Source organism: Adiantum capillus-veneris, chromosome 27 (genome assembly GCF_014529385.1).
Source record: "Adiantum capillus-veneris isolate H3 chromosome 27, ASM1452938v2, whole genome shotgun sequence".
Classification (NCBI taxonomy): domain Eukaryota; kingdom Viridiplantae; phylum Streptophyta; class Polypodiopsida; order Polypodiales; family Pteridaceae; genus Adiantum; species Adiantum capillus-veneris.
Window position 1 is genome coordinate 46,247,732 of NC_140957.1, and position 12,522 is coordinate 46,260,253.

Sequence of the window (12,522 nt, forward strand, 5' to 3'; positions counted from 1 at the left end):
AGCTGGAGAATTGATATAAAGAATGACTTTGTTGGGGGGGGGGAGAGAGAGAGAGAGAGAGGAGAGATCACACCAATTGGGTACCTTGTTAAGGTGTCTAGAAGCATTCTCCCGACACAAAGGGAATTATCCCAAAGCCTCTCTACATGTCTTGCACTTTGAAGCCTTCCCTGTTATCCAAAAGCTATTGCTGCTTTGTGCAGCCCGTGCTGACCTTGCATTTTCTGCCTACATGGATTGCTGTAGTTTGGTTAAGATAAAGTCACGTTAATGCTTAAATATTTCATTAATTACTCACTATCAATGATTGCAAACTATCAATTGAGAGTCATAGATCTTCTGACAAGTATTTTCGTTTTACATCTGACATGTATTCTCGTTTTACATCTATGGTGATGACATTGTACTATTCACTTGCTAAAAGAGCTAGACATTGCATAGGAATAAGACCTCCCTTCAGAAATTGGGCATCACATTATGGGTAAAGAGAGTGCTCAATATCCTAAGGGCTAAGGATTGTGGTGAAGCCCAAGACAATCGGAGGGACCATCCTAGCTCAATCCCAACCAATAGATGAGCAAGCATTGGGTATTATCCTTGTAGCTATGGATCATAATTTTTCCCACAATTTGGATAATGCTACATCAGCCTATGATGCTTTAGAAAGAATAAGACGACAATTTTAGCGCAAAAGCCAATAACATTAATATTCCTTTTCAAATGTCTCTTTAGCGTTATGTTGTCAGATGATGAGAAGATAGCATGCAGACTAGTGCATTCATTTGTTCTATTTGAAATTGCAACGTTGATGAAGAAGAAAAGGTGGTTGTATGGTTCAAAGCTCTTGAAGATAGCAAGGATTATGATCCACTAGTCATAGTCATTAAAGAGGAGGAGCCCACACAAAAGCTTGATTATGTTATCAATAGCTTGCGGCAAGAAGAAAAGAAGATCCTCAAGAATAAGAAGGCAACTAAGGTTACCATTTCAATTGCCAGTCCGCCCCATGATGATGGAGTTTCAACAACCTTCTAGGCTTATTATACCTCTTATAGCAAGGAGAGAAGATACCATGAATGTGGCAAGCTAGGTAGTTTGCAAAGGATTGTTTCACTAAAAACCCTTGCCTTCATTGCGTAAGAACAATCATCCACTCACCATATGCTACTCGAAAGACATTAACAACGAAGGCAAACGTCATGTGGTAGAAGAAGCTCAATGTTCTCATACCCATTTCACAATATGAGTCAGATAGTGCTATTTTGTAGATGTTTTAGTATTATATGGTCACTTGAGGATGCTGTTTCTTGTCTCTCATCGTTAACTTAGATAGCCTTTTTGTATTGTTGGTTGGCCCATATGCTTTGTTTGAGAGGAGGCATGTTGTCTCAAGGGGCATTGTCATGGTGTCATCTTGATTATTATGTCATGCCACTCAAAAAGAGTCATAGGGAAGGAATTCTACGGATGAGAATTCTTTGTTTCTTCCCATGTACACCCTCTTTAGTCATGCTTGCGTATCTATTCATGTTGTCATGTCTAGACACCATGAGGTTAAAATTTTAGAGTAGTGCTATAGCTAGGTCAGTGTGTTCTAACTTCTCTCGACTTGTGTTTCCATGCACATATCAATGCACACTAGCTTCAAACTTCTCTTTGTGGCGATAAAATGACCTTATAGGGATTCCACGTGTTTCATACCATGCTTCACAACACACGACCATGACCCATTTAGCTTGAATTTATATTTAATGTTATTCATTTTCAACTTTGTGATCCAAGACATAGAGGGGACGTCATAAACATAGTTTAATCGAGTCTTTTGAGATTTCCTCCAAAAACCTTTGACGTATACACAATACCATGCTATGATTTGCAAGTTGACAACATTATTCCTACACCAAAAAGTACATGAGACCCAATAAATAGATTTCGTAGACACATAGAAACTAGAATTTGATGATTCTCTCTTCTTGTGAATTCTATTGATAAAGCTATATCTTCTCCTGTTTGTGGGATTTGAAGTGGATGCTCAACAGTATCATAGTCACTATCACAAACACATGTAATATACCATATCCACAACACTTTGTAGCCACCATAATCACCATAGTTTGTCAAATTTTTAACTCTATAATTTAACGATCACTATTTGTAACTATTTCATTACTTTTGTTTATTTTGTCTCTAACCCATCACACAAATTAAGCCGGTACACATCACTATTTTATTTTGATGGTATGGTATACTACACCTTCTATGATGGATTATCATTGTTGAATTTATGATTGGAGTCTTAGTCTAGTGTGGCTTCTGGTGTGGTGTAATGGAAATGGCCTATGAACTTTGAGAGCAGCGGCATTAGGAAACTTAGAAAAAGCATTTTTGTGAGATTACTTTGAGAGCAGAGACGGTGAACTTAATTGATGGTAGCAACATAAACATAGTACTTAGTTAACTTGAAATGAACAATACTTTTGCAAGAGAGAGAGTTTAGAGAACATGACAATAGTTGAGGACCGGATTTATGTGGAGCTGGTCCCCCCTCCAATAGGCACTTGTATTATAAATTCTCCCATCAAGAGAGACTTGGTACAATACAATCTTTGTGTTCCTTGTGACCTAGGTGATGCAATGAAGATGGAAAACTTCATGCATCACGAGCATGACATAAAATTTTCAAAAAGCATTAACTATCCCAAGCCTCAATCCCAAGTCCTCAAATACCTTCGAAGGTGGAGAGAGCTAGCGGGGAATGAGGGCAGGGAAGAGGAAGAAGAAACATTCCATAGGAGAAAGAAGTAGTTCCTTACTTATCATCACTCTTCTTGCTAGCATACATAATAGCATAGTAATGAAGATGGAGAAGATGACAAGCTTAAGCATTGAAGCATGGATTTTGGTTGGATTTACATTCCATAGCCAAGAGTGCTGGTGTAGGCTCTCAACTTCTCTACTAGCTTGGAGAAGGAGATGGAGTTCTTGCACTTTGCACTTCACACCATGAGAGTGTGTGTGAGTGTGTGTGGGAGAGTATACCCCCCAAGTAGCCCCCCTTCTTGCTTTGGTCGACCCCCCCTTGTAGCTCATGCTTGAAGCTCATTGGAACCTTCCAAGCCTAGCCAATCACATGCAAGAGGCATATCAAGCAACAAGGGTAGCCTTGGGACAAGTGTCCACCTTTACCCTTTGAGAGAGGACTTGATAAATACACAAACAATTAATTGAATTAACTAATTTATCATTGGACCCCTTGGGAGGCCAACCAAGAGGCTTTAGGAACACCATGAGGGCAACATGGGTAGGGGCTTGACATCTGTCCTTGCTGCCTCTTGAGGCTTGGGCTTTCTTTGTGTGTGTGTGTGTGTGTGTGTGTGTGTGTGTGTGTGTGTGTGTTATCTCTCATCCCCCTAGCTTTAGGACTCGCCCACACCTTATCCTCAAGCACCTTAGTCAGCAAGCATGACAAAGCACTTCAAGCTTGAGTAGTGTTCCCACAAGCACCTAAAGCTCCTTAGCCGGCAAGCATGACAAGCACCTCAAGCATCTTAGTCAGCAAGCACGACAAGCACTTCAAGTACCTTAGTCATCAAACACGACAAGCACCTCAAGCTCCTTAGTCAGCAAGCACGACAAGCACCTCAAGCTTGGGCCAAGTTCCCACCTCAAGATCAACCCTAGCTTACTTAAGGTCAAAGGACTTTTGACACTAATCTTTGGAGGTGTTTAATGAAGCTAAGCCTAAGGTTTTTTAAGCTCCATTGGATAGCCTTGCTCTTTGACGTACCATCTCTCATTTGGACCCCTTTACCATTGGCCCTGTGTTGAGATAGATCTGTAAGTACATGTCTATATTCTAACCCTTTTTCCCGTTTATTCTCCCACATTAAATGATCAGTTTAATATAAAAAAATCATTTGGGTTGGTTAGATATTAGATTTTACGACATGTGGCTTGTTGACTATTGGCATAGGTCTCCATGAAGACACTCCAAATTGGAAAGGTAAGATAGACCTAAGCCTATTGGTCTAGCTATATTTAGGTGGTCTATCATAAGAGGCTTACTCTTGCGCACACGTACACACACACACACACACACACACACACACACACACACACCCTAGCTCTACACACTCTATATCTTGATAGTAAGTTAGAGCTAGCTCCATCTTCTAATCAATTGTACCATTTTCATGAGTTAGTGATTATTAGATTTTATGACATGTGGCTTGTTTACTATTGGCGTAGGTATCCATGAAGACACTCCAAATTGGAAAGGTAAGATAGACCTAAGCCTATTGGTCTAGCTATATTTAGGTGGTCTATCATAAGAGGCTTACTCTACACACTATATATCTTACTATGATAGTAAGTTAGAGCTAGCTTCATCTCTTAATCAAGTGTACCATTTTCATGAATTAGTGATTATTGATGGATAGGAGCCTACAATTAAGGGCTTATAGCACGGTTGGGTGGAGACTAGCACATGCATTACTCTCGTCCTTTCATTGGTATCCGAGCTATTCTTGGAAAAGGAGAAAAGTGACTTGCATGTGCATGCAACATGCGTTTCCTTTCCCATGATCTGCAGGCGCCCCTGTAGCGCAGTAAAAAGAAGACAAGAACAAGCTCTGCCGCTTCACGACCAAGGTAGGCGACCAAGGCAAACTCGGCTGTCAACTCTATGGCATCAAGGCTACGTAGGAGCTGTTGGCTGCGCGCATAGGAAGGCCCTCCAAACCCTTGGATGAAGGAGGGTTAAACCCACCCCATGAGGGTAAGAGACCAACACTCTACCATCCAAGCTATTGAGTCTTGTTGTGTATAACAAGGAAAGATAGCATACTTGTTGACAAGGAAAGCTAGAAGGAAAGGAAAGCTTCAAACTTCAAGGAAATATTTTCACCCTTTCTTTTCACTTCTTAGAGAAAGGCAAGTTTTCCTCCAAAAATTCTTTTTTCCTCAAAAAGGAAGCTTCAAAGTGAACAAAAGACTTCACAAAAACGACGAGTTTTTTTGAAAAATCAATGAAGGTGTTCTTGCGACGAACGATATATAAAAGGCTACAGTTTCTGCAAGGCGAGGTTCGCATGTGATGCAAAAGTCGTCGCGCATAACAAACACAAAGACTTCAAGCTTTACAAGGTACAAGTTGACATTTTTTTTTTCTCTCTCTCTCTCTCTACATTAGTGTGTGTTTACCATGGCCAGCGAAGATATTTCACCTACACACACTTTTGATTTTGAGCACGTACATCAAAATCCAGATACCACGGGTGCTACTGATATTAATATGCGTGACGATGATGATCTAGGAGATCATGGCCTTGTAAATATGGTTGCTTTCAAGACTTTGGAAAATCGCCAAAGCGTACTTGAACACAATCTCTCTGCACTAAATACAAACGTTACCAATCTTACTGAGCTACTTGTGAAATTTATGAATTCACAAATGGCTCAAGGAGCCCCACGTGGCACGGTTCAAGGAACCCAAGCTCGCACGACTCAAGGAGTCCAAGAGACAAGTGCTTCAGAAGATGTAGAAGGTAGAAATGCATTGGTTAAGAATATCATCGTTCTTGAGTTTCATGGTGAAGAGCGTGATTGCAACAAGGATGCAGTCAATACGTTCTTACACAAATGGAGTGATATTCATCGGTTGAGACACACCTCGGATATAAAGTCAAATGTGGAAACAAGTTTATCTCTTAAAGGCAAGGTCTATAAGTGGTGGATGACATTTCCAATAGATGCTCATCCGTCGTCTTGGGCTGCGTTTCAAGCTTCTTTCTCCAAAGAGTTTTTGGACTCCAATGAAGAAGATAAGAATTGGTTAACGTGGAATGTATGCCGCATGTCTGGCCTCTCTCTCACTCAGTACCTTTCCAAGTATCGGGAAATCATATTAAAACTAGAAGGTCTAGATGAATTCCAAAAGATATGGGGTTTTAATAGGGGTCTTGACAAATACTATCGTCTTCATGTCAAGACCCAACATCCAAAAACTTTGGAAGAAGCCATTGGTCATGTCCAAAGATATGATGATGACCAAGAGAGGAAGAAAAATGTTCCCTACTCTAAGAATAATTTTGCTAAGAGCAATGTGGCTAAGAGCCAATGGCAAGGTAGATCTCCCACACGTTTCAAGAGGAATAAGAGACGATCCACCTCTCCACGCCCACAAGAGGCTAAGAAGCCTAAGCAATCACGAGATACCACGTGGGTCTCTCAGCACTGCTGATTTTGAGCGTGCAAGGAAACACAATTTGTGTTTTAGATGTCTTTCGGACCAACGTAACAAGAAGGATTGTCCTCTTTTGCAAGGTAAAGAAAAGGCCATGCACACGGTGCAACGCCTCACATTAGATTCATCTCCTAAATATTGTGTTGTAGAGGTTCTTCATATGGAAGAAAAGCACAAGTGTTGTGTGCCTGCTTCAATGTGGCAGCCCACCTTTGCCCCCCATGAATTGATTCGCATGCATGGCACTATTAAGGGACAACGTGTTCGTATTTTAGAGGATGATGGAGCAACTCATAACTTCCTGAACTGTAAGCTAGTCAAGAAATTGAAGCTTACACAGACTCCCTACTCCCACAAGTATGTGGTAAAACATATATTTAGAAATGATAAAGAAGTATGGGACACGGTAGTTCAAGGGGTTGAGCTTACACAGACTCCCTACTCCCACAAGTATGTGGTAAAACATATATTTAGAAATGATAAAGAAGTATGGGACACGGTAGTTCAAGGGGTTGAGCTTATTGTTCAAGATCATACGATGACCCTCGACTTTCAAGTTATGAACATGGATCATGCTGATGTAGTCTTAGGACGGGAGTGGCTGCATGGTTTAAGAAACACATTGCACACTAGTTATGAACACAACTCCTTATCCTTTATGGCCAATGGTAAACATGTGCTTTTGCTTGGTGAGAAAAATATACCATTTGCACCTCTTATACGTACAGCTGAGCTTTCTATTTTACAGAAAGCAGATTTAATAGATGAAGTCTTTTTGTGTTACTGCTTGTCTCCAAGTTTTGTGAATTCTCAAGAGCAAAGTGTTGTGAATTCTAGTTATGGTATGCAAAGTGCAATGAAATTTAATGATAAGCAAAGTGTTAGCAATTCTCAAGAGCAAAGTGCTCTCAATTTAATTCTATTGAGCAACGTGCAACTATTGTAAAACAAACATTACAGAAATTACAAGATTCTCCATCCTAACATAACTCTAGTTTACTTTCTCCTTTTGCATGGAAAAAGCTGACTCACTTACTCACAGAGTATAGTGATGTATTCTCAAGTGATTTACCGCCGGGTTTACCCCCTACACGTGATGTGAAGCGTGGCATAGATGTCCTGCCGGGCACTAAACCGGTGAGTAAACCACCTTATCGTATGAGTGCTAGTGAGGCCAAGGAGGTTGAGATCTAGTTGGCTAACTACCTTGCCCGTGATTTCATTAGACCTAGCACTTTGCCTTGGGCATCACCAATTCTATTGGTAAAAAGAAAGGTGGTACTATGCGCATATGCATAGATTATCACGGATTAAATGCCATAACCACCAAGAACAAGTATCCTCTACCTCAAGTGGATGAGTTGTTTGATCAACTCCATGGGGCAAGATACTATACAAAGAACTTCGTTCAGGTTACCACCTGGTGCGTATCCTTTTGAAAGATATCTCTAAAACTGCCTTTAAAACACAGTTCGCGCATTTTGAATTTTTGGCTATGCCTTTTATTCTAACCAATGCTCTAGCTACATTTATGACACTCATGGATAGTGTCTTACGTCCCTATCTTGGAAAATTTATTGTGGTTTTCCTTGATGACATTCTCATTTATAGTAAGACTGAAGATGAACACATAGAACACTTACGACAATTAGTGTTCGAACAACTACGAGCTCATGATCTGTATGCTAAGCAAAGCAAGTGCAATTTCTTTAAAACAGAGATACATTACCTCGGTCATGTGATCTCTTATTCTGGCATCAAAATGGACACTAACAAGGTGGCTGCCATTCTTCGATGGCCACATCCCAACACTGTTGAGGAGCTTCAAATCTTCTTAGACATGGTTGGATTTTATCGGCAATATATTCGTGATTATGCCAAAATTGCTGTTCCTATGATGGATCAACTTAAAGCAAAAGTTAAGATCTTTTCTTGGGAAGAAGCCCAACAACACAGTTTTGAACAGCTCACGGTAGCTGTAGTCACTGCTCCCATCCTAGCAATCGTTGACCCACTTAAGCCGTTTGTGGTAGAGACTGATGCTAGTGATAAAGCAATTGGTGTGCTAGTTCTCCAGGAGGGAAGACCTATAGCATTTGAAAGTAAAAAGTTGGATAAAGCTCAATAGAATTATTTTGTCTATGAGAGAGAACTCTTTGCCATAATTCACGCTTTACAAAAGTGCGCGACACTATTTATATGGTGCCAACTTTGAAGTAGTTTTTGACCATGAGAGTATTAAATGGTTTACTACTCAAACGGACTTGAAGGGTCATAAAGCTAGATGGGTAGAGATCCTTCAAGATTATGATTTTAAGCTACGATATTGCAAGGGGCGATATAATGTAGTAGCAGATGCACTAAATCGGACGCCTCAGATTAATACACTTGCTTTCATGGAAATAAAGGAGTCATTACGTGGCAAGTGTGCACAAGATCAATCATTTGCTAAAGTGTGGAGTGCAGTTTTAAAAAGGGATCCCTCACACTCACATGTCTCTGTACAGCCAGATCAACATGTCTCTACATGCGCATATAAAAACTCCAACACACAGAGCTCCACCCCTACTCAGGAAGAGCTTAAGCGATGGAAGAATTTTTCCATTGATGATGGCTACTTACTCCACAAGGGTAGAGTATGTGTGCCAAAGGTCACGATAGTCCAATTGCTGGTCATCCAGGTATTCGTAAGACGTATGTCTTAGTTCGACGACAATTTTATTAGCCAGGCCTACATCATGATGTTCAAGAGTACGTACTAAACTGCCAACAGTGCCAAGTAAACAAGGCAGAGCGCCTCAAGATACGTGGCCTTTTACATCCTTTAGAGATTCCACAAGGTAAGTGGGAGAGTATATCTATGGATTTTATAGTAAGACTACCTACTACAAATCATGGCCATGATGCCATATGGGTAATTCTAGACTGTCTAACAAAGATGGGTTGATTCATTCCCATTAAGACTGCGATTAAGACGCTGAAATTAGCACGGCTATTTGTAGAGCATATATGTAGACTCTACGGCCTTCCAAATAGTATCATTAGTGACAGAGATCAAAAGTTTGATAATCACTTTTGGAGAGCTGTGTTTCAAAAGTTGAAACTACACTTAATCTTAGTACGACTGATCATCCAGAAATAGATGGTCAAACCGAAGAGTTAATCAAGTGCTAGAGGATATGCTATGAGCGTACGTTAGCAAGAAGAAAACCAATTGGGAAGAATACTTACCTATGTTGAAATTTTCTTAAAATAGTTCAAAACATGTGACTACAGGGTTTAGTCCATTTATTCTTTTATATGGTTTTCAACCTGGATCACTCGTCACGATGAGGTTGGCTAAGGAGAAGATACAACAAGTGAAATATTTTCTCCAAGACCATTTGGATATGCTTTGAGTTGCTCGGCAGAATGTTAAGCAAGCTCAAGATCGATATAAGAAGTACGCTAATGAGCATCGTTGTCTTGCTACTTTTGAAGAAGGAGACAAGGTTTTTCTCAAAGTTTCGGAGCATTCAAAAATTTTGAAGGTAGGAAAAGTTGCTGAACTTTCACCACGCTATTGTGGACCGTTTGCCATTCTCAAACGTATAGGTCAAGTGGCCTATAAGTTAGCTCTTCCCGAGCACTCACGAGTTCATCCCGTTTTTCATGTTAGCCGTTTACGAAAACAACTAGGACAAAATGATAATGTGATTGACACAGATGTATTAGTTGACCTTATCGAACCGCCAAGCATCCCTCATGAACCCAAAAAGATTTTGGATTCTCATGAGCTTCACACCAGACATCATGTCAGATGACACATGTTGGTAAAATGGCTAGATAGACCTGAAGAAGGTTCTACATGGGAGATTGTCTTCGCACTTTCGTTTTTGAGGATGAAAATGATTCTCCAAGGGGGGGTAATGTAAGGACATGGGTCCTACGGGCAAGGCCACCGGCACGGCCGGATAGTGTGTATGTTGGGGGGAGGCTATAAGATGGTACGGTTGGGTGGAGACTGGGTGGAGACTAGCACACACATTATTCTAGCCCTTTCATGGAGCTTGTGGGAATAGGGGCTAGATGGATCCCTCTTCCTAAGAGGACACTCATGGAAAGGGATCCTAAATATAGGGGGCATGGCGGACCTATTCTTGGAGTTGGATGGGTGGATTTTTGGCATCCTCAGGTCATGCGGTCTCTTCTCCTTACACAATAAAAATAGCCTCGTGAAACTTTTGAGGCAGTTTGAGTCATTATGGAGTAGAGTGAATAAGGAAACGGTCCTTACCTTTTTGCAATTGGTAAATCTAGATAAGAGACTAGATTTTGTCACAAAACTTGGTTTTCTAATTAGTATCTTGAAAAGGAGAGCTAGATAAAAGTTTTATAAAGCCGAGTATTAAGATTAAGGTGACTGTAGAATTAGGGCTTGGTTGCATGAGGGAAGTACCTTGCACCTTAGCCAATCACTAATACATCTTAAGGTTAAGGTGACTCTAGAATTATGACCTAGTTGCATGAGGAAAGTACCTTGCACCTTAACCAATCGCTAATACATCAGCTAGCTAACATAATAGTACCAAAGCCTTTTTTTGTAGTACCAAATCCTTTTTGTAGATTACCAAAGCCTCATCGTCCAATACCGTAGCTTTCTTGTAGAGTATCAAAACCTCACTGTACAATGCCAAAGCCTTCATGTAGAGTATCCAAGCCTTTTCGTAGAGACCAAAGCCTTATTGTACAATACTAATGCCCTTTTGTAAAGTATCAAGACCTCACTATACAATGCCAAAGCCCAACATAAACCAAAGATTTGTGCTAGAAAAAAACCTTAACCTAAACTAACCTTATTCACACACCATTCTTTGCACCACAAATGTAACCCAAGCAAACCTTGTATACCCACCATACCTTTTTCTCCTATAAATCCCAAAGTTAGCTCTATAACTTCACCACTCTACCTTTATTTCAAAGAAATTACCCACCCTAGCCTATTTCAATAACTCATCCGCGGGCTTCCCCATTTGCTTTCGTGAATGCCCACAAATGTACCACATCGTTCTTGTGTAAATATTTGCCTCATGCAAACATAAATGATAGGGTACACTATAATCTCCTCTTGGATTCTAATTAAGATGGTTTTCAATGAGCCTCTGTATGGTTCATCGAAACCTCTAGCCTTTTGTTCAACCATAAAACCAAGCACAAAGTGATGGTCCTTCCTAAAATTTAACCTTCATCAAGACAACTTGAATTTACCATTCCCAAGGAATATCATTTTTACTCTCAATCAAGAGACTCTACCATTCTCAAAGAAAAACACTCGCACTTTCAATCAAGCGGCTTTGGGTACACATCCACCAATAAAGCTCATATAGCTCATGTCAAGCCCATAAATGCTCCCCCTAATCACTTTTTCCACCAAAATTGCTTATAAAAGCATAAACCTTAGAGATTTTTGTATCCATGGAATGCCCTGATGAGACTCTATAAGTTAAAACGCATTGGCAAATTCCATGTTTTAGTAAAATCTCTCTTTTTCCTTTGTGGCTCCCTTCCCTCTCTTATGCTTATGTGAAGTACTGGCACACTTGGCTTTTATCATTAATAAGGTTTTCTATGGATAATGTTGTCGCATGGGCGTTGAACTCACGCTCGCAAGTGAGTGCTCCTCAAGATTAGTGCAAGGCAGTCCCCAACAGCGCTGCCAAAAATGTGCACTTTTTCGCAGTGTCGGAGGCTGGGAACTTGCCTGTACATTGTGTGCAAGTCTCAAAAGGCTGCAAGCACACAACTAAACATTCCTAGCAAGCTCAAAGGGGCAGAGGTGTGTCACTAACCGCTCAATGTATCCGTCATGAAGGATCCTGGTCCGCAAAGAGGAAGGAGCTATCATCATTACCGCGCTCAACCGCTTCGTCGCCATCGATGCTGCCACAATGCTCGATCACACACACACACACACACACACACACACACACACACACACACACATACACACACACACACACACACACACACGTGAGCACACGAAGGAGAAGGAGACATAGATGGAGCAAGAGCACTTCTTAGCTTGCACCTCCAAGATGGGGATTTTTAGACCAAATGGACCTTTTATAAGAGTTTGAACCATTTATACATGGGTGCCCACAGTGACCGGTCGTTGCAAACTACTATAAAAATAAGATAAGTGGTGCATCTCTCATCGACGATGACCTACACACCTATTGAACCGACAAGCATAGTCCATGACTCAATCAAATGAATAATAAGGCGTCTGTCGAAGGTGA